General features: G+C 49.4%; 1 long non-coding RNA gene across 1 annotated transcript; it reads left to right on the top strand.

Annotated features, from left to right (window-relative positions):
* Positions 1–217: 217 nt before the first annotated feature.
* Positions 218–12,832, top strand: LOC142820556 (uncharacterized). Its single transcript, XR_012897778.2, has 4 exons — positions 218–433; positions 1,179–1,323; positions 9,288–9,450; positions 11,981–12,832. It is a non-coding gene; the product is annotated as an uncharacterized LOC142820556 (long non-coding RNA).
* The last annotated feature ends 5,477 nt before the right edge of the window (positions 12,833–18,309 follow it).

Below are 18,309 nucleotides of genomic sequence, written 5' to 3'. Positions count from 1 at the left end.
TGATTCTCCCACTGGCTCCCTCTGGGGTGTGCACCCTGCAGTAGAAACAAGCCTCCCAGGCCAGGGTGGACAGGCATGTGCTGGCAGATAGCTCGGGGCTGGTCCTGCCGTGGCGGGGGTGTAGCAAGCGGCACACAGAGCCCCACCAGGCTGCACCGTCTGCCTGCAGCAGAGAGCCATGCTGGAGTCCTCAGCCCACATGGCCATAGCAGGGCAAAGGAGCTGATTCCGCTTGGCCTTGCACAGCTGGGAGCCATGAGCCAGGCTGACGAGCTCCTTAGACGCCAGCGAGCTCAGGCCTGGCTAACACCCAGTAGCCCCAGTTGGGCTGAGAGGCAGGAAGCCTCAGGGCCTCGGTCTGCTTGTGGGATCCGAGCAAGAGGGCCGCCGTGGAGCCGATTGCTGGAGCTCAAGACAGCGGTGAATAGTGCAGGTAACGGTCCTTGAGGGGCTCAGTGATGGCAGGGGGTGAATGGGCAGGGAAGACAGATTCTGCCTATGCCAGTCAGTGCTCAGGATGGCTGGGCCTCAGCTGCAGACTAAAACCTACGTCTGCCATGGCAGCTCCCAATGTTGCCCCTCAGCTTTTCCCTCCACAGGCAGGGCTTTTCCCCCCATCCCTGTGCGGAATAAATATCAGTGTGCACTGGAGCACGTGTGACTGTGCACTCTCCGTAGAATCACACAGCCTAGCTGTGCGGAGAGTCAGCCGGGCGGCATTTGAATTGCTCCTGCATGGCTGCCCGAGCACACGGCTGGCAGGGAGCCCTGGCACCCCTTGGCGCCAGGATGGAGCACGGAGCAGTAGGAGGGGCTTATGCAGCTGGGCCCAGCTTGCTGCTGCAGCATCCTGCCCCAGTAGGTTTCTGGACCAAGCGGAAGGTGCTGCATGAATGGAATCTGCTTTATCTTAGTCCCCAGCTGCGTGCTCTTGGGGGGGGGGGGGGAGCATTGGAGTGAAAGCCAAGGTCACGCAGATCAAAAAGGCACCTGTCTCCCCGGAGGGTGGCCAGATCCCCCTCTGGGCCCATGGGACGGTCTCTGGCTCGGTATCTCCAGGAGCCGCCATCCCCCACAGAGCGGAGGAAGCCAAAAGGGAGTTTTGCAGCTCAGGGAAAGGAAAGGACTTTCCGTGGGATTTTTTTTTTTAATTGGCGTCTTCCAAATAAATCTCTCAGAAATTCCCGGATCCCCACATCAGAGACCCATGCTCCTAAGTGAGCTGCTGAGAGCCACGCTCCAAGCCAGACCCTCCGGCTAGGGCCGATCTGTCCTAAGGGATGCCTGGGGAAGAGCCGGAGACGCGGAGAGGTCCGTGACAAGGTAATGCCAAGGGGCGCCGACGGAGCTCTGCTTTCCTGGGGTGCTCAGGGCCGACTCTGCCCGGTCTAGGCGGGGATTAGGTCGCACGGGCGGGCCCTTGTGTAAAGTAGTGAAACCTTCTCCTGGCGGGTGGAATTAGCCGAGCTCGGTGCCGGACTCAGCCTGCTTTGGTCTCTGAGCAGAGGCCGAATTAGTCTGCACAGCAAAGTCCTCCCTGGTGGCCTGTTGTACTGAGGCTTTGGGGGGAGGCTGGAGGCCCAATGAGGAGGATTCAATGTAACCCCGCGGTGTTTGCTCTGTGCAAAGTTGCCTTCTAAACGGCGCCTGGGAGTCCCAGCGGCTGAGGGTCATACGGCAGAGAGGCAGGCCAGGCCCTCGCTTCCGTGCCTGCCGTGTGTTCAGCGGCCCCTTGACGTGAATTGCACTAGTGACGCACGTGCACAACGTGCTCTCTCCCCTAGGAGCACCATACCAAAGAGAGCGTTGTTTTACTAACCTGTCCCCTACTGAGCAGCCTCTGCGGAGGGGCTGTGAGCGCAGACGGTGCCTCTGACCATGCGACGCTCATTTGTGTGAGCTGGCCGTGCCTCCTTGGGCACATTGAGCACTTGGGGATTGCCGGGGTTCCATGAGCTTTGGCCGTATTTCCTCCCCCGCGCTGCTCACCCTGGGGTGACTTGCACCAGGCCCTGCAGTGGGTGGCACGTGGAAGCTAGCATGGCTCCTCTGGGCCACGCAGCTGGCCACGGGATCTGCCCTCCTCCTGCCGGCATGCTGGGCAGTCTGAGCTGAGCGGCACAGGGGTACAGCTGGCGTAACGCCACCGATGGGAACAGAAGTACCTCAGCGCGAGATGGCAGAGAGTGAGAGCCGGCTTGTCACTCTCTAGCATGATCATTTTGGATGGCTGCAAAACGATCTCTTAATATGGCTGTCAGGCCTGAAGGGCCCAGGAGAGCTGGATAGAAGCTGACAGGGAAGCTAAAGGAGCGGCTGTGACGTATGGGACGACAGGGGAGGGAAATTAAACCCAGGGAGATGTTGAGTAGGTTACTTTGTGTGTGTGGGGACGCCCCCTGCCCTCCACCAGGAACTTTAGAAATGCAAAACCCCGTATTTGAGCTGTGGATTCCAACTCCCTGAAGCCGGATTCCCCAGCTGGTGTAGAACAGCCTGGCTCCGTGAAAGGGACTGGAGCCGGTTTATGGTAGCCGAGGACCTGAGGGCACCTGTAGCCATCTGGATTGCTCGTGATGCTTCTATTCTATGATATGCGCAGAGTGAACCAGCATAGAACTGGAAAGGACCTTGAGAGGTCATCGAGTCCAGTCCCTTGCCCTCGCAGCCGGACCAGCACTGGAATTTATTCCAGTCTTTGACCACCCTGACAGTGGGAAGTTTTTCCTAATGTCCAACCTAAACCTCCCTTGCTGCAATTTAAGCCCATCATCCTAGTCCTATCTTCAGAGATCAAGGAGAACATTTTTTCCTCTCTCCTCCTTGTCACACCCTTTTAGATACTTGAAAACTGCTCCCATGTCCCCTCTGAGTCTTCACTTTTCCAAACTAAACAAGCCCAATTCCTTTAGTCTTCCTTCATAGTTCATATTCTCTAGACCTTAAATCATGTTTGTTGCTCTTCTCCTGACCTCCCCCAATTTCCCCACATCTTTCCTGAAATGTGGTGCCTAGAGTTGCCAGGTGTCTGGTTTTGAACCGGGCAGTCTAGTATTTGAGCTTTCTGTTCGGGAAACAAATTGAGGAAAATATCAATGTCCGTTATTTTCAAAATAAGGTGTAATGTAGATTGTGATGTAATGTCAAATGTGTCCGGTATTTTTGTTGAAACCATCTGGCAATCCTAGTGGTGCCCAGAACTGGACACAATACTCCAGTTGAGGCCTAATCAGTGCAGAGTAGAGCAGAAGAATGACTTCTTGTGTCTTGCTCACAACATTCCTGTTAATGCAGCCCAGAATTATATATTTTTTTTCCTAACAGTGTCACACTGTTGACTCATATTTACCTTGTGGGCCACTCTGACCCCTAGATCCCTTTCTGAAGGACTCCTTCCTAGGCAGTCGCTTCCCATTCTGTATGTGTGAGACTGATTGTTCCTTCCTAAGTATTTTGTATTTGTCCTTATTAAACTTCATCCTGTTTACCTCAGACCATTTCTCCAGTTTGTCCAGATCATTTTGATTTGTGACCCTGTCCTCCAGAGCACTTGCAACCCTTCTCAGCTTCGTATCATCCGCAAACTGAATAAGCGAACTCTCGATGCCAATCTCTAAATCGTTGATGAAGATATTGAACAGAACTGGTCCCAAAACCCACCCCACAGCACCCCACTTGTTCTGCCCTTCCAGCATGACTGTGAACTTGCTGTGCTTGAGGTCACTGCTTCTTCTGCAAACTGAGTTTTAAAAGCCCAGTGAAGGGCATGGTACAGGGCAGCTTGAGAAAAGGGGATCTAGTGTCCTAAACTTCAGTCTCTCTTGCAGCTTTAGGCATAAAACAGCTCCACAGACCTGCCTCCATTAGCTCCCCTGGGTCTGGCATGCTGAAGATCCTGTCCTCTTGCCAGGAAGTGTTAATGCTACTCATGTTAGGGGTGTGGAATGAAGTCGCTCCTAGCGGGGTAGCATTGACCCTTACTGAAAGACAAGCCCCGTTCCCCTCGCTCTGACTGGGATCTGACTCACTAAAACTTGCAGGAGACCTATGCGGCTGAGGGGGAAATAAACAGTAAGAAACTCACCCGGGTGCAAGTTTTTGCTGGGGGTGAGGGTGACCATCCAGGTTGGCAATCCAGGTTTGAACTGAGGACCTCTGGTGCTAAAAGTGTGTGTTGCTGTCGCTGGCACTACAGAGCCAAGTTTCTGTAGCTGAGACTGGAACAGATTCATGTCCTGTGCGGATGGGACACAGGGATCTGTCCTCTTGGCAGTGGATTATAAATGCACACAGATTTCCATTTGTGGAGATGTCGATTGTGTAGACCGTGTGTGTGTGTGTGTGTGTGTGTGTGTGTGTCTTTGCCCCTATGTTCAAAAGGAACTGAATGCAAATTGTAATAAGGCTTCTTCCAGCTGCTACTTTCTCAGCAAAGTCCTCTGTGTAAACACTAAGGCAGCTGGGCAGTATCTGGAAGGGGGTTTTCTTCCCTCCTCTGGGTGACATTTTTACTCTTCATCAAAATAAAATTTTCCAATTATGCTCAAAGTTTCTGAGGTTAGACTGAAAATGGTCAAGGGATGGTTTTGTTTGTGTGGGCTGGTTTGTGTTTGTTTTGGTGTGTGGGGTTTTTTTTTTTTTTTTTGCAGAGCTGAGGGGAGGATTGATTAAAAAAAATTCTAAAGACAGCAGACACTTCATTTAACCTCCCTGGCTATAATCAAACCTCCGCCTTTCCATTAAGTACAATCAGACGATAACTTTTTAACCAACCCTACTAAACGCTCTCTTTCCAGTGAGCCCTACAGAACAAGTGCATTGCCTGTTGTGTCTCTTACATAGCCTGTGACAATACAATCACAGCACCAGAAAGAGATACAACCACAGAAACCATCAAAAAAATCTTTTTAATGCTACAACCCCTTCCACAGAGAGAGCACCTTTTATCCTGATGGGTCCCAAAGAACTTCTCAGCTCAGGGACCTGATGCTTCTTGCCTTTACACGAATGTAAATCTGGAGTAAATGTAACCCCACAGAGAGAACCCAGGAGCGCAGAGACAGACCCATTGGTCCAGGTGCTGTTCCATACCAGTTCTATATCCATTAGGTCTGGTGACTTCAGCAAGGTCACTCCTGAGTTCATAGAACTGGAAGAGACCTCAAAAGGTCATCAAGTCCAGCCCCCTGCTCTAGGCAGGACTAATTCCAACTCAATCATCCCAGCCAGGGCCTTGTCAAGCCAGGACTTAAATGCCTCTAGGGATGGAGACTCCACTACTTCCCTAGGTAACCCATTCCAGTGCTTCACCACCCTCCTAGTTACGCTAATGTAAGTGAAAACAGAGTGGGGATCTCAGCCTGCAGCTGTGTCTGACACTGCTTATGGAATGTGTCTGTTCGGACATGAGGCGAAGGGTTGCAAGTGCTTTGGAGGATAGGGTCACAAATCAAAATGATCTGGACAAACTGATTGGAACTGGGTGAATATCAGATTTTTCCATTCAGCCACCACACTGAGCAATTGGGTGGGGGAGGAGGGGAGAAGAACCCCAAAATTGGTTTTGATTGCCCAACACCTTTTCTGAATCTTTCCAGCCAAAGGAAGACCTCGCAAATATTTTGGTTTGGGTGGCTTTGTTTTCTAAGTTTTTAATTTAAAAAAAAATTCAGTGGGAATTCTGAAACAAAACCCCTTTCTTAAACAAAAAATCAAAAGCTTTGGTTTGGAAATGCTGAAAGGAACCACTATAGCACATCTGAAATCTGTATTATCTGGCGAAAACAACTGGCAAAATCTGACCTGGAGTTTTCCAGTTGTTTGGGGCAACCACTAATTTGTAGCGCCCCCCCCCCCCCCCCCCCAGTGAAACAGTATATATATTTTTTTTTAATGAAACATTTTGCTCAGTTGTAGTCCTGGCTCTGTTTACATGGCAGAGATGAGGTGTAATTGCATTGGCCTCGCTCTTAGATGTAGCAATCAGGCCTGAAAGGTGTTTTTAGTGGCACGAAGGCATGGCTGAGTTCCACCCCCAGAACTAGCTGCTTTTCAGAGGTAGATGCCTGAATCCTGCCTATGAGGACAGACAGGTTGTACTCTTGCTTCCAAGAGAGCACATAAGAGTTAACCTCACTGATTCTAGTAGTGTTGAGTGCCAAATTCTAGTCTTGGTTACACCCCCTTACACCTGAAATAGCGTTAGTGCCGATACTGTGCTGGCCAAATAACATACAAATGGTTAAATAACTTATCTGAACACTGACTAAGATGCTGATCCGTTGAATTGTTCAAGGAATGGTCTTAGGACCAGAACTGCTGGGGTTTTGTTTTGTTTTAACCATGGTGCAGCCAAGTTGACAAGGAGATCTCATGTGGCAGGTTCCTCTTGGAAACCATTCTGACATGAGATCCCCGAATATCACCGAGCTGAGCATCTGCAGAAAAGACCATTGTCCAGCATTTCAGAATGTGCTAAGAGTCGTGGGCATGGTTCCTGCAGCGGTCGGATGGGCTGGCCAGTGGTCCGAGGAGAGACACGCTGGTGACTGTGCATCGCTCGAGTCCCATTCAACCCTGGCTTTGCCACAGACTGAGTGTGGGAGTTTGGCCAAGTTGTGTGGGACCTGTCTCTTTCAAGCATTCGGCACCCAGCCGTGGAGCCAGCTCGGCTCCCATTTCAGTGTCTAAAAGAAGTGGCCAGATTGCCATGAATGTTCAGTCCCCAACAATTCCCCCTCCTCTTCTGGGCATCGTTGGGTTTGGAGCAATTTTGCACATCTGCCCCTCAATCTCTCCATGGGTTTCCCATCTATAAAATGGGGAGAATAACCCTTTGCTGACTCATGTGGGGGTCAGGGTGAGTTGGTTGGCATGAGACCAGGGACATACCAATCCCTGAACAGGTAGGTACTTTGTAAACATCCTTAAGGACATCACCTCTTCTTGTCCCCCCACCCTCCCAAATCCAGTGAAATGACTCCAAAGCACTGAGCCATTCGTGGTAAGGAGTCTAGGTGTGGACACCTGTCTGCAGAGAATGAGAATTGCAGGTTGCAGCTATCTCTAGGCTGAATTTTTTCCTTCTGGGGGAGAAATCGGGTCATTAGTCTTAATTTCTCTGGATGTCTCACCCTGTAAAGGGATTTAAATTCAAGGCTATTGCTGCCTCTAAAGCTTCAGACATAAGGTGGAAAGATGAGGTAGCATTGAAGCTGAATGCTGATCACGCTTTGGCCCCTATCGATCGGGAGTAACTCCCCAGAATCCAATGGAGCTGTCCGCGGCAGAAAGCTGGCAAGCCGGAGAAGAATCCGGGATTGTTTACGGTGATTAGGGTAATGATAATGGATAGAGATGAGGGGGAACAAGGGGACTGTGGTGCTGGAGTTATCCATCTCGCCGAGCGATTCTGGCTGCGTCAGAAACTGCTCAAGTGGATTAGCATCCCACCGGAGACCCGAGATGGATTGGCTGCCAGAGCCATCAGCCCCTCCAGATCCATTAATATTATTTAAAAATAAATAAATCTTGCCATGAGTGGAGTTCCTGCGAGTTTTACATTGAGTGAGAAGCCATTTCTTATGTGATTTCAGCCCAAGAATGGGGAACTGTTGAAGTAAATGGCAGGAGAGCTGGAAATACATTTTGATCTCGACACCAGACCTGACAAATGACTTCATTGCCATGCAGAGAATGGGATTTTTATCGCTAGATAGAAAGGGGATGTGCGGGGGGAGGGGCGGTGTGTTTTATCAGACTGTAACTCTTCTGTAGGATATAACAGAGAGGTGTAAAAGGCCACAGGGAGCTATTCTTCTGCTGTTGCATGATTGGCCTGGAAAGCAGCCCAATTAAGAGGGATTAATTTATACCCAGTGCAAAACATGAATCTGACCGTGTATTACTGTTGTTGGCTGTTCGGAAGAGCACACGCCACACGCGGCGCAAAAGGCATCTTGTTCATCTGAGCCATGTGTGCGCTAGCTACCTACTGCTATTTAGATCCTGGGCACTTCCCAATGAGAGCTGATTTGACTTCCAAAGCTGGCTTATTAATGGGACCCTACCAAACACATGGCCATGAAAAGCACATCACAGAAACATGGGGTTGCCCCATGAAATCTGGTCTTTTGTGGGATTCTACCATACGCTATATGGATCAGGCTGGTCTCCCCAGCAGTTCTCAAACTGCGGGTCTTGATCCCCAAGGAAGTCATGGGGGGAATCACAGGATGGCCATCTGTGACGTAGTGGGGGGTACCTTGCTGGTTGCTATGCTGGGCAGTGGGTGGTGAGTGACCTCAGCTGGCTGCAGCACGGCCCAGCTGGGCAGGGGATGAGTCATTATGCCAGGGGGCTTCAGACCTGTCTGATGAGTTGTATTGGACGATCTGCCTCTGTCAGGGGAATATTGGGGGTTCTTAAGTGCTCACAGCTGTACTGCGCTTTGGGCGGAGGGCTGCATGCTTGTCTTGGCCCACGGTTGACATCTCTGCTGACGTTGTGGGAGCTACTTGGGGGGGGGGGGGCTTTGTGGTGGTAGAATGCAAGTGACTGAACTGACTCTCACAAGCTGTCTGCAGGAGTTCCCACCCCTGAGCAGTAACTTTGCTTCATCGCCCCTCATTTTGACGGTGGCTTCTGTGCCACAGACATTCCTGACAGAGGAAGGAGGGTCTCGTGGTCACAGATCCAGAAAACATGGCTTCTGTTCCCTGATCTACCACAGACTCCCTCGGTGACCTTTGGCAAGTCACTTAGTCGCTCAGTGCCTCAGTTACCAAATATGTAAAATGGGATGAATGCCTACCTTAGTGAGGCCATGTAAGAATAAAGACACTGATGGTTTGGAGATGCTCAGATACCATGGTGATGGGGCCCTATAAGGCCATTAAGTCAGCTGTGTTCCAAGGGGCCAGGTGGGAGATGTTCAGCAGCCAGCTTTCTCGGGATTCCCCTTGGGCATGGTGACTCCTGGCTTGGGACCATGGCACAGCTGAGACAGGATGATCGTGTGGCTACAGCACTGAGCAGGCCTCATGTCCTTGCCACAGGTTCCCGGGGCAAATCCCTGCTGGACAGATTTGTAAAGGGGGTTAAACGATTAAAGACACAGGCGTGAGAATCACACGGGGCACCCATGCCCCCAACAACCCCTGATCTTCAATAAATCCAGCAAGGACCCTAAGGAGCCTAAATACCTTTAACATCTGGGCCTTAGTCGCTCTGGGCCTCCCTTCCCCCACTATTGGTGGCAATACCAATTTTCTCCTGGGCTCTTTTAGACCGTGATCTCCTCAGCAGGAGGGTTGTCTCTGGCTGTACAGCACTGGCACAACCGGCCTCTCCACCAGCAAGAGCCTTTAGGTGCCACAATCCACCACTGACTAAGAAGCAAGCCAGTCTCCAGAGGGTGCTGATCAGCCCAGGCACCTCCTGGACCTTGCGGTGAGTGAACAGGTGCTGTGGCACAGCCGGTGCGGGGGCCCTTAGCCTTGGTTTGGGCCTTTCTTGTTCCACTCTGCTTAGCATCATGTCCGTCAATAAGCAGACGCAGTAATATCCACCTCGCGCTGAGCCATGACTTCTTCCTGCCCAGGGAGGCATGCCAGGCTCTGCAGGTCAGGGTTGTGCTTGTCTGGACACACGCTCCATGGCCATCCAGGGGAGGTACAGTGTGAGGCTTACAGGTAAAGGGCTTGGACGGGATGGCCAGTCCCTCCTGGGACTGGGCCTTTACTACCCAGTGCAGGGGGCCAGGAAGGTCCTGGCTTATGATGTATCCGCTGGGAGGTTTTGTCTTGCTACACTAGCACCTCCTGCCGATTCCAGCAGGGCTGGGCTGAAGAGCTCTGCCTTGTCCTGCCAGGCTGCGCAGGAGTCACAGAGCCAGGCAGGTGCTGTGGGCATTCTAGCAGTGGAAGAACAGCATGGCCTCCTGCCCAGGCCTGAGTGAAATGGGGGACCAGCCCACCTGGGCAGCTCCTCAGTCATGTCAAGGTGTGACCAGGTGAAACCCAAGCTGAGGCCCGTACTCCTGTGTCCCCTCTTTGGGTGTGTCCGCACTACACAGAGGAGCATCGCTGCCACAGTTGATTTTCTGGGGTTTGATTTAGCGGGTCTAGTATAGACCCGCTAAATCAAACTCAGAGGGCACTTCCATCGGTGCTGTTACTCCTGCTCCGTGCGAGGAGTAAGAGAAGCCCGCTGTGCGGAAATGCGATTGAGACGTCAACTCCAGCTACGTCATTTACGTAATGCAGAAGCCATTCATATTTACCACATCACTACATTCGGGTGCATCATCCTAGTATAACTGGCTGTAGCACAGGTGCTCACCTGGCGGCTCATGTAGTTGTGTACCATGTTTGCACTAAGGCCACAACACAGCCAGGCACTTGAACGTACTAAACGTGTAACACCTGGCCAGTTCCATGGGAGACAATGGCTCCTAAGCACTTGCTTATCGCTAAGTGTGTGGCTGAAGAGGAATGGAGTACACCGGCATGTGCATGACTTCTAACTTGAGGCATAACTGGAGGGCCCTGGTCAGCCAAATTCTTATCTGGCATAACGCTCTGTCCTGATGCAGGGGGCTCCTTGGAGCACATGTAAACAAAGACTCACAAAACTGCAGCGAGTGTTCTGCACATTTTTCAAATGTGTAAACTGACCCACGCCAAAATTAAGGGAGCTCTCCAAGGTCACACAGCAAGCCCAAGGCACTGTGGCTTACCGAAACCAAGAATCTCTGTTTGTTTGGATTCTATTTTTCCCACCTCTGATCCACACTTGTCTAATCAGGCAATGCTGTTTAGGTGAAAGGAACAACATGGCTGGTAGTAAGAAAAGTTCCCAGGTGAATTTTTGCACACTGGTTTACTAACACATTCCTAGCTCAGTGATAGAAATGTAGCCGTGTTAGTCTGGCGTAGCTGAAACAAAATACAGGACTATGTAGCACTTTAAAGACTAACAAGATGGTTTATTAGATGATGAGCTTTCGTGGCCAGACCCACTTCCTCAGATCAAATAGTGGAAGAAAATAGTCACAGCCATATGTACCAAAGGATACAATTTAAAAAAAAAAGTGAACACACATGAAAAGGACAAATCACATTTCAGAACAGAAGGAATAAGATTTTATAAAATCAAGAATACATATTCCTGCGCATCCAGAAATATAATTTATGCTGTCATGTGCCGAAAGTGTCCGTCTGCTTTGTACATTGGACAAACATCTCAGACACTTCGCCAAAGGATTAATGCCCACAAAACAGATATTAGACAGTGTCCTTTCTGGTTGAAATGGCAAGAAACTGTTTTTTCTTTGTGATCCTGTCTCAACGACCTAATTACCTGCATCCTACTCCAGAAGACTTTCAAATCTGCACTTGAAAGGGAATCCTCTGAACTGTCATTTATGCTAAAATTCGACACTCTTCAAGGGGGGCTCAACAAAGACACCAACTACCTTACCCATTACAAAGATAGCTTCCCCAATTATCACCTCTAATATCATTAACTCACAGACATTTACCTTCCTCCCCCCCCTGCATCCGCTTTCTGTTCTGAAATGTGATTTGTCCTTTTCATATGTGTTCACTTTTTTTTTAATTGTATCCTTTGGTATATATGGTTGTGACTATTTTCTTCCACTATTTGATCTGAGGAAGTGGGTCTGGCCCACGAAAGCTCATCATCTAATAAACCTTCTTGTTAGTCTTTAAAGTGCTACATAGTCCTGTATTTTATTCCTAGCTCTCAAATCTAGGACAACGGAACTGAGAACTTTCCTTCCTTCAGCAACACTTATTTCAAAATGATTTTACAAGGTTTTTTAAGAAACGTAGCCCTTAGGACTCCGTCAGCTAAACCCCATGCAGTGTGACAGTCAGACCTTTATTATGCCTACTGTATTAATCTTGGAATGAAGCAATTTGTTTTCCTTCCCTGCTTTTATGGGGCTTAAATGCAGGTACCGTCCCCCTCCTCCCAAATCAATGACCAAAGTGATGAATAATAAAAGCCGCTGTGCTGAGTGATTCATAGAGATCTGGAGGATGTAAGTTTCACTAGCAATGACTGTTTGTTATCCATTAACTCTGTGGACTAAGAAGAATTATGCAGATTTTAAGAGCTGTATCAACATGAGGACATCTTGCTGATTGGATCCATGGGCCATCCTTCTGCTAATCCGGCCTGCAGAGGAGCTGATTATACGAGAGTGCATTACCCGTCTGGAGATGCAAAGTGAAGGGCTGATATTTGTAGTATTTGAAGATGGGCATAAAGTGTGGGATTTTCAATAGCATGCCCGCTGCTATCCTAATTCTTCTCCGTGTTCACGGCAACGAGGTTTTTACCATTGGCTTTAGTGGGAGCTGTTCTGAAAGCCCCGCTCCACGCTGTTTATGCGCACTGAGTGGAATTCATCCCTTTGCAGTGGAGCCGCCTTGCACTCTTGCATCGCAAAACTCTCAAGCTACAAGCAGCTTTGTGCTACCTGGCTTACGGATGGCTGTTCAGGGTGGGTCAGGCAGTTTCAAACACCAGCTGAAGACAAAGGGCTGATGGCTTAAGTGGACTTTCCACCATGGTGAGAATCCTTTGTTTTGCATCCTCCCCACACCTCCCTTCCACGGAAAAATATCACTTCAAAATGGCTTCCAGTACCAGCTTGCACGGTCACGTCTTTCTAGGACCAACCACCCTTTGTTCCTCCTGTTAACCCCCGGCTGTTTACAAATCATCGAGTTGATCATTGAGTCGTTAAATACCTAATGGTCCTCATTAGCTCATTTAGGCCTATAAACAGATCCATACTTCATATTTCTAACTTCACATACGCCAAAATCGGATACACGGATCCCACAGGCTGTAACATTACAATCGATAAGTTACACGCACTCTTTTGTCTCAAGCATTTTTTTTAGTTCTGTGTATTTAACTTCCCAAGCCAGTTCTCATACGGCCTGAGAAGGCGTCACACTGGTTCTGCACATGGGGATGTCATGCTACCCAACTTTGATTGCTCATGAAAGTTAGGCAATCACTCCAGTTGTGGGCATAACTTTGGTAACTCTGCTGGCAAACACCTAATTATGTTCATCTGTGCATGTCGTTAAGCAGTTTGCTGGTATCATGGTGGTTACTCCACACGAAAATTAGGTGCACACCCACTTTTTTTTTTTAAAGAGATATCAGTACTTTAAAGTGCCTTGTTTTCTGAAAGCAGTGATGGGGAAGGCAGCAGTAGCACCCTCCAGTTTCATATCAAGCTTTTTAGCAGTAGAAGCTAAAGCACTTTGCAAAGGAGATGACAGAGCCCAAAATAGAGCCCAGGTCTCCTAATTCCAGTCCACTGCTTTATCTATCAGGCAAAGAATTTTAGTACAGTTGAACCTCTTTAGTCTGGCACCCTGGGGGCCTGACCGGTGCCGAACCAGAGAATTTGCCAGGTCAATGTTGTTTAGTAGCATCACCAGCACTGCCACTGCTGACTGGACTCTTAGGAGACATTTAGGGGTAAGTTAGAGCTAAATAACAGCCCAGAACCCTGAGAGCCAGGACTGGTGGCTGTAAACAAACTTTACAGGACTGCGGGAAATGTGGCTGCCCCCGGGATAAGTGGACTAAAATCACGCTCACTAAAACCGTGCTGGTCCATAGATGTTGCCAGACCAGAGAGTGCCGGACTAGAGAGGTCCAGCCTGTAACACTAAAACCCCGTTTCACTCCCCTGGCAGTTTGTAATGGTCCCCTGAAGGTATCACAGAATTCTCAGCCCCATAGAACTCCCACTCAGCTGATACCCAGCATCCATGCCTCTTAAACATGAGCTAAAATGTTGGCCGTGGGATCTTGTGATGGCTGTAGCAAACTGGATAATCCATGCCAAGAAATGCTCGAGTACAAGGATGGCTCGTTGACATCTGCATGCTCCATTTCCCCCATCATTATCCATCAGTTCAGTAATGCGGCTTTCCCCCCTTGTTTTGACTTGTAAGCTGTCAGCCAAAAACAGTGCAGGTTCCTTCTGCTACCTGAAAATCAGCTTAGCTTCTTCTAGCCATTTCCATCAGATCTGGCAGTGCTTGGGCACTTAAGACCCGGCCTTGCAAAGTATTAAAATCCAGAGAAGTCATGCCCGGAGCTGGTCACACCCACGCTTTCCTGAAAATATAACACAACATTTTAAACAAAAAGCTGAAAAATGTAGATGAAAATGCAAATTTTCCTTTATGCCGAGAAAAGTGTGAGGACAGTGAATACAGGAAGTCCCCGGGTTACATGGATCCGACTTACATCGGATCCCTACTTACAAACGGGGTGAGGCAACCCCGCACTAGCTGCTTCCCCCCAGCAGACCAGGGAGACGCGAAGCTAACGCCCCCCCCCCCCCCCAGCAGACCAGGGAGACGTGGAGCGGCTTTTCTCAGCAGACACCTCAGCTTGAGAATAAAGGACTGAGGGAAGTGAGGTGTGGGAGAATAAAACTGAGCTCTGGAGAAATGTTTGGCTAGAGTTCCCCCTACACTATGTACCAGTTCTGACTTACTTACAAATTCAACTTAAGAACAAACCTACAGTCCCTATCTTGTACGTAACCCGGGGACTGCCTGTATTCAGTCCTGCTCTGTGTTGTTTTCTGTTCTGTCCATGATGCAGGAAAGAAGCCTGCTTGTGTCTCTGCAGCTAAGCTAGCCCTGCATTGCACATCATGATGCTGTTCTGAGTTGGACACTAAACTTAGCAGGGTATCAGGAAATGTACTGGGGTAAACGCCTTCAGCCAAAGACAAATGGAGCAAAATGTGGATCATGCATAGGGCTCCAGCTATGTAACATGACCAGTGGAGAGCAGATGGCAGTGGTACAAAAGTGCTGTTTTTATTTCATTCAGATCCCACCAGAACATCTTTTGCCTCTTCTGACGTGAGATCTAAAGGTTATGGTGTGGTGCAGGGGTGGGGTACCTCAGGCCTCAAGGGCTGGATCCAGCCTCAGAGGCTAAGGACCCTCTCCCAGCATTGGGGAGCCGGTGCTGGCGTTCCAGAGCCTCTGCTGCCCCACCGTGGGGTTGGAGCGCACAAAATCTACTAGCCTGGGCCCACTGGGCTCTGGAGTGTGAGGGGAACGTGGGGAGTTTCTTTCTCCTTCTCGGTCAGGGGCCACGCCAGTGAGGGGGTTTTGTTTGTTCGTTTTTGCTTCTCTCTTGTGTGCGGCCCCAGACTGATTTTTCAGTGGGTAGTGGCCCCTGACCCAAAAAGGGTTCCTCACCCCAGTGGGAAAACACAAGGGTTGGTTAAAGGACAAACAGCTTTGGGTCACCGGTTCGAATCCTGCCAAGGTCAGTAATGAGTAAAACTCCATTGCCATATCATCCTTGTCTGGTGCCCTTTGTGAGAGCATTTTCTAATTTCTGGGGCCAGGTGTTCCTATTGCGCCCCCCCCCCCCCCGACATTTACTGATCCTCTTAGCAAGGGAGATGGGGGCTGAAAGAGCCATGGAGACTGAACTCTTACGCCATGGGCTGTGCGGGAGGGAGGGAAGCCTGTAAGTGGGATTCACTCCCCAGAGAGACTGATCTGTTAGGAAGAAATTTACAGAGAATTGCTTATTATAGAATCACAGAACACTAGAACCAGAAGGGACCTCGAGAGGTCATCGAGTCCAATCCCCTGCCCTCATGGCAGGTCCCAGCACCGTCTAGATCAGTGGTTCTCAAACTTTTTGGGCCCCGGAGCCCTTTATAGGGGTAAGAATGTATGTGGCGCCCCAGCGGTCCACTGATTGTATGTGTTGTACCTATCGATGTTTCCAGTTTGTCAACCTCGCGGAGCCCCTGGAGATAGATCGTGGAGCCTTGGGGCTCCGTGAAGCACAGTTTGAGGAACACAGGTCTAGACCATCCCTGACAGGTGTCTGTCTAACCTGCTTTTAAATATCTCCAGTGATCTCCTTCTTGGAGTGAAGACAGACACTAAACGTAGCTGGGGTATCAGGGGAAAACGCCTTCAGCCAAAGACAAACAGCAAAATTTGGATTATGCATAAGTGGAAGGGGTCAGAATTGCTCCCTTTGCGATTTCTGGACTGGAACTCTGTAGCCTGTCGTAGCAGCTCTCGGTTCCCCGACCTAGCTAGCTGCTCCTTACCAAATAGATTTGTGCTTTCCAGGGCAGGGCGGCGTGCGACTGTGACGTGCACGGAGTGCGGTTCTGAGCGCACTGTCTGCACAGTCGGGGTAGCTGCAATGATGAACAGATCAAGAAAGAAAAATCCAAGGTACTAATTGAAGGTGGTTTCAACAGAATACTCAATTAAAGTTCCCTTTCTTTACAGATGGTCTGAAAAGGGGCTGTTGTCCCCTGAGGGGGTGTAACTGTGAAACAAGGAGATGAAAATGAACGTTTAAAAGCTCTCCAATTTAAATCCCATTCATCAGCTTTATTAAATCTTTGGCGGGGAAGGTGGGGGTGAGAACCAAGTGATGGGATTAAGAAAGTCCCTCTTCTGTCGCTGGGTGAAGCTGCGAGGGAGTATCTAAGGACTCTTTGGTGGCTGATACGGAATTAACTGGTGATCTCAGCCTGGTTCTTCGTGCAACTGCACCGATGTCCCGTTTGGGTCACTCGTGTGCTCAACAGAGAGGCCAAGGAGCGAAAGCTCCCTGGAGGAGGAGGAGATGGTCCCTCCAGGGCAGAGCAGAAGGGGAGACCATGCTCTACCTGCTCTGTGCCCAGAATCTTTTGTTGCACCATTACCAAACTGGAAACGTTTGCCAGCAAAAGTAGCCACACAAGGGTCGTCCAAACCAGGTTCGAGTTGCTTTGAATCTCTGGGTTTCCTCCTTCTTCCTGTGTGGCAACATAGCATGTGCTGTGCTGGGGAACCAAAGTCATTGATTTGCTTTCGGAGGGCAGGGGTGCGAAGGGTGTATGCCTCTGATCTCAAGCTGCCAGAGCCTAAAAGAGGTTTCCACTGAATACCTGGGTGTGATGCTCTCAAGCTGCCTCCGTGAGGTTTGCAGGCATGAATCTGAAAACGCAAGGAAAGGCATTCTTGCTGTTCTCCCAAAGATGTACAGCAGACTAGACCACAATCTCACTTTAGCCTCAGTATTAGGAGTGCAGTCCAGTAGATGGGCTGCAGTCTTTGAAAAGGCCCACGTTTCGTGGCCACTAACCATTTTTGGGCAAGTCACCTCTCCCAAGATTTGATAGAGGTCTATAAAATCATTACTGGTATGGAAAAAGTGAGTATGGAAAAGTTATTTACTTATTTCCACAATATAAGAACTAGGGGTTACCAAATGAAATTAATAGGCAGCAGGTTTTAAAACAAACAAAATGAAATTTTTCTTCACTCAGCTCATAGTCAACCTGTGGAACTCCTTGCCAGAGGATGTGGTGAAGACTAGGACTTTACCAGGGATCAAAAAAGAACTAGATAGATTCATGGAGGTTAGGTTCATCAATGACTATTGGTCAGGATGGGTAGGAATGGTGTCCTAGCCTCTGTTTCTCTGGAAGTGGGAGACAGGGGAAGGATCACATGAGAATTCCCTGTTGTGTTCCCTCCCTCTAGGGCATCTGGTGCTGGCCACTGTCGGCAGACAGGATACTGAGCTAGATGGACCTTTGATCTGACCCCGTTTGGCCGTTCTTATGTTCTCCTTGTCTGTCTGGCTTGACGATTTAGCTTGTAAGTGCTTTGGGGCACGGACTGTCACTTTTTACTGTGTACATTCAGTACATGGCATAATGGGGCCGTCATTTTAGAGTCTAGGCGTGGCTCTGAAAATAAGCAGTGGAAGAAGTTCTGACTCCACCGTCTCTAGCTGGCCGAAGGGTGGTTATTTAAGAGGTTAGGCGTACATGGCACTACAAAGTCAAGCGCTAATTTGTGCTCCATGTCCAAGCATGATTTCCCTGTGCCAAAGCATTATTTATGATGAGTACTTAGGCCTATTTTGCAGCGGTGATAGTGTTGTGATAATGGGGATTTATGACTTGCTCTGACAAGAGACCATAAACAAACCAGCTAGATATTTTTGCTGTTGCTACAGGCTTAATTTGTAACGTAAAGCACTTAATAATTGTTATTAATGTACCCTCTGTGGTTGGTCTAAAGACGCAGCTGGAAGTCACATCTGTTCTCCGACTTGCAGTCGACGCGTGCGCGTCCAATAAAGCATGAGGACCGTGAGGAACAGAGAGTTACAAAAGGAAGTGACATCAGTTGGCCTGAGGAAGTACTTGCAGAACAACTGTGTGTGTCTTGTATCAGAGGGGTAGCCGTG

Source organism: Pelodiscus sinensis, chromosome 25 (genome assembly GCF_052426305.1).
Source record: "Pelodiscus sinensis isolate ZL-2025 chromosome 25, ASM5242630v1, whole genome shotgun sequence".
Lineage (NCBI taxonomy): Eukaryota > Metazoa > Chordata > Testudines > Trionychidae > Pelodiscus > Pelodiscus sinensis.
This window is presented reverse-complemented; position numbering and strand designations above follow the sequence as displayed.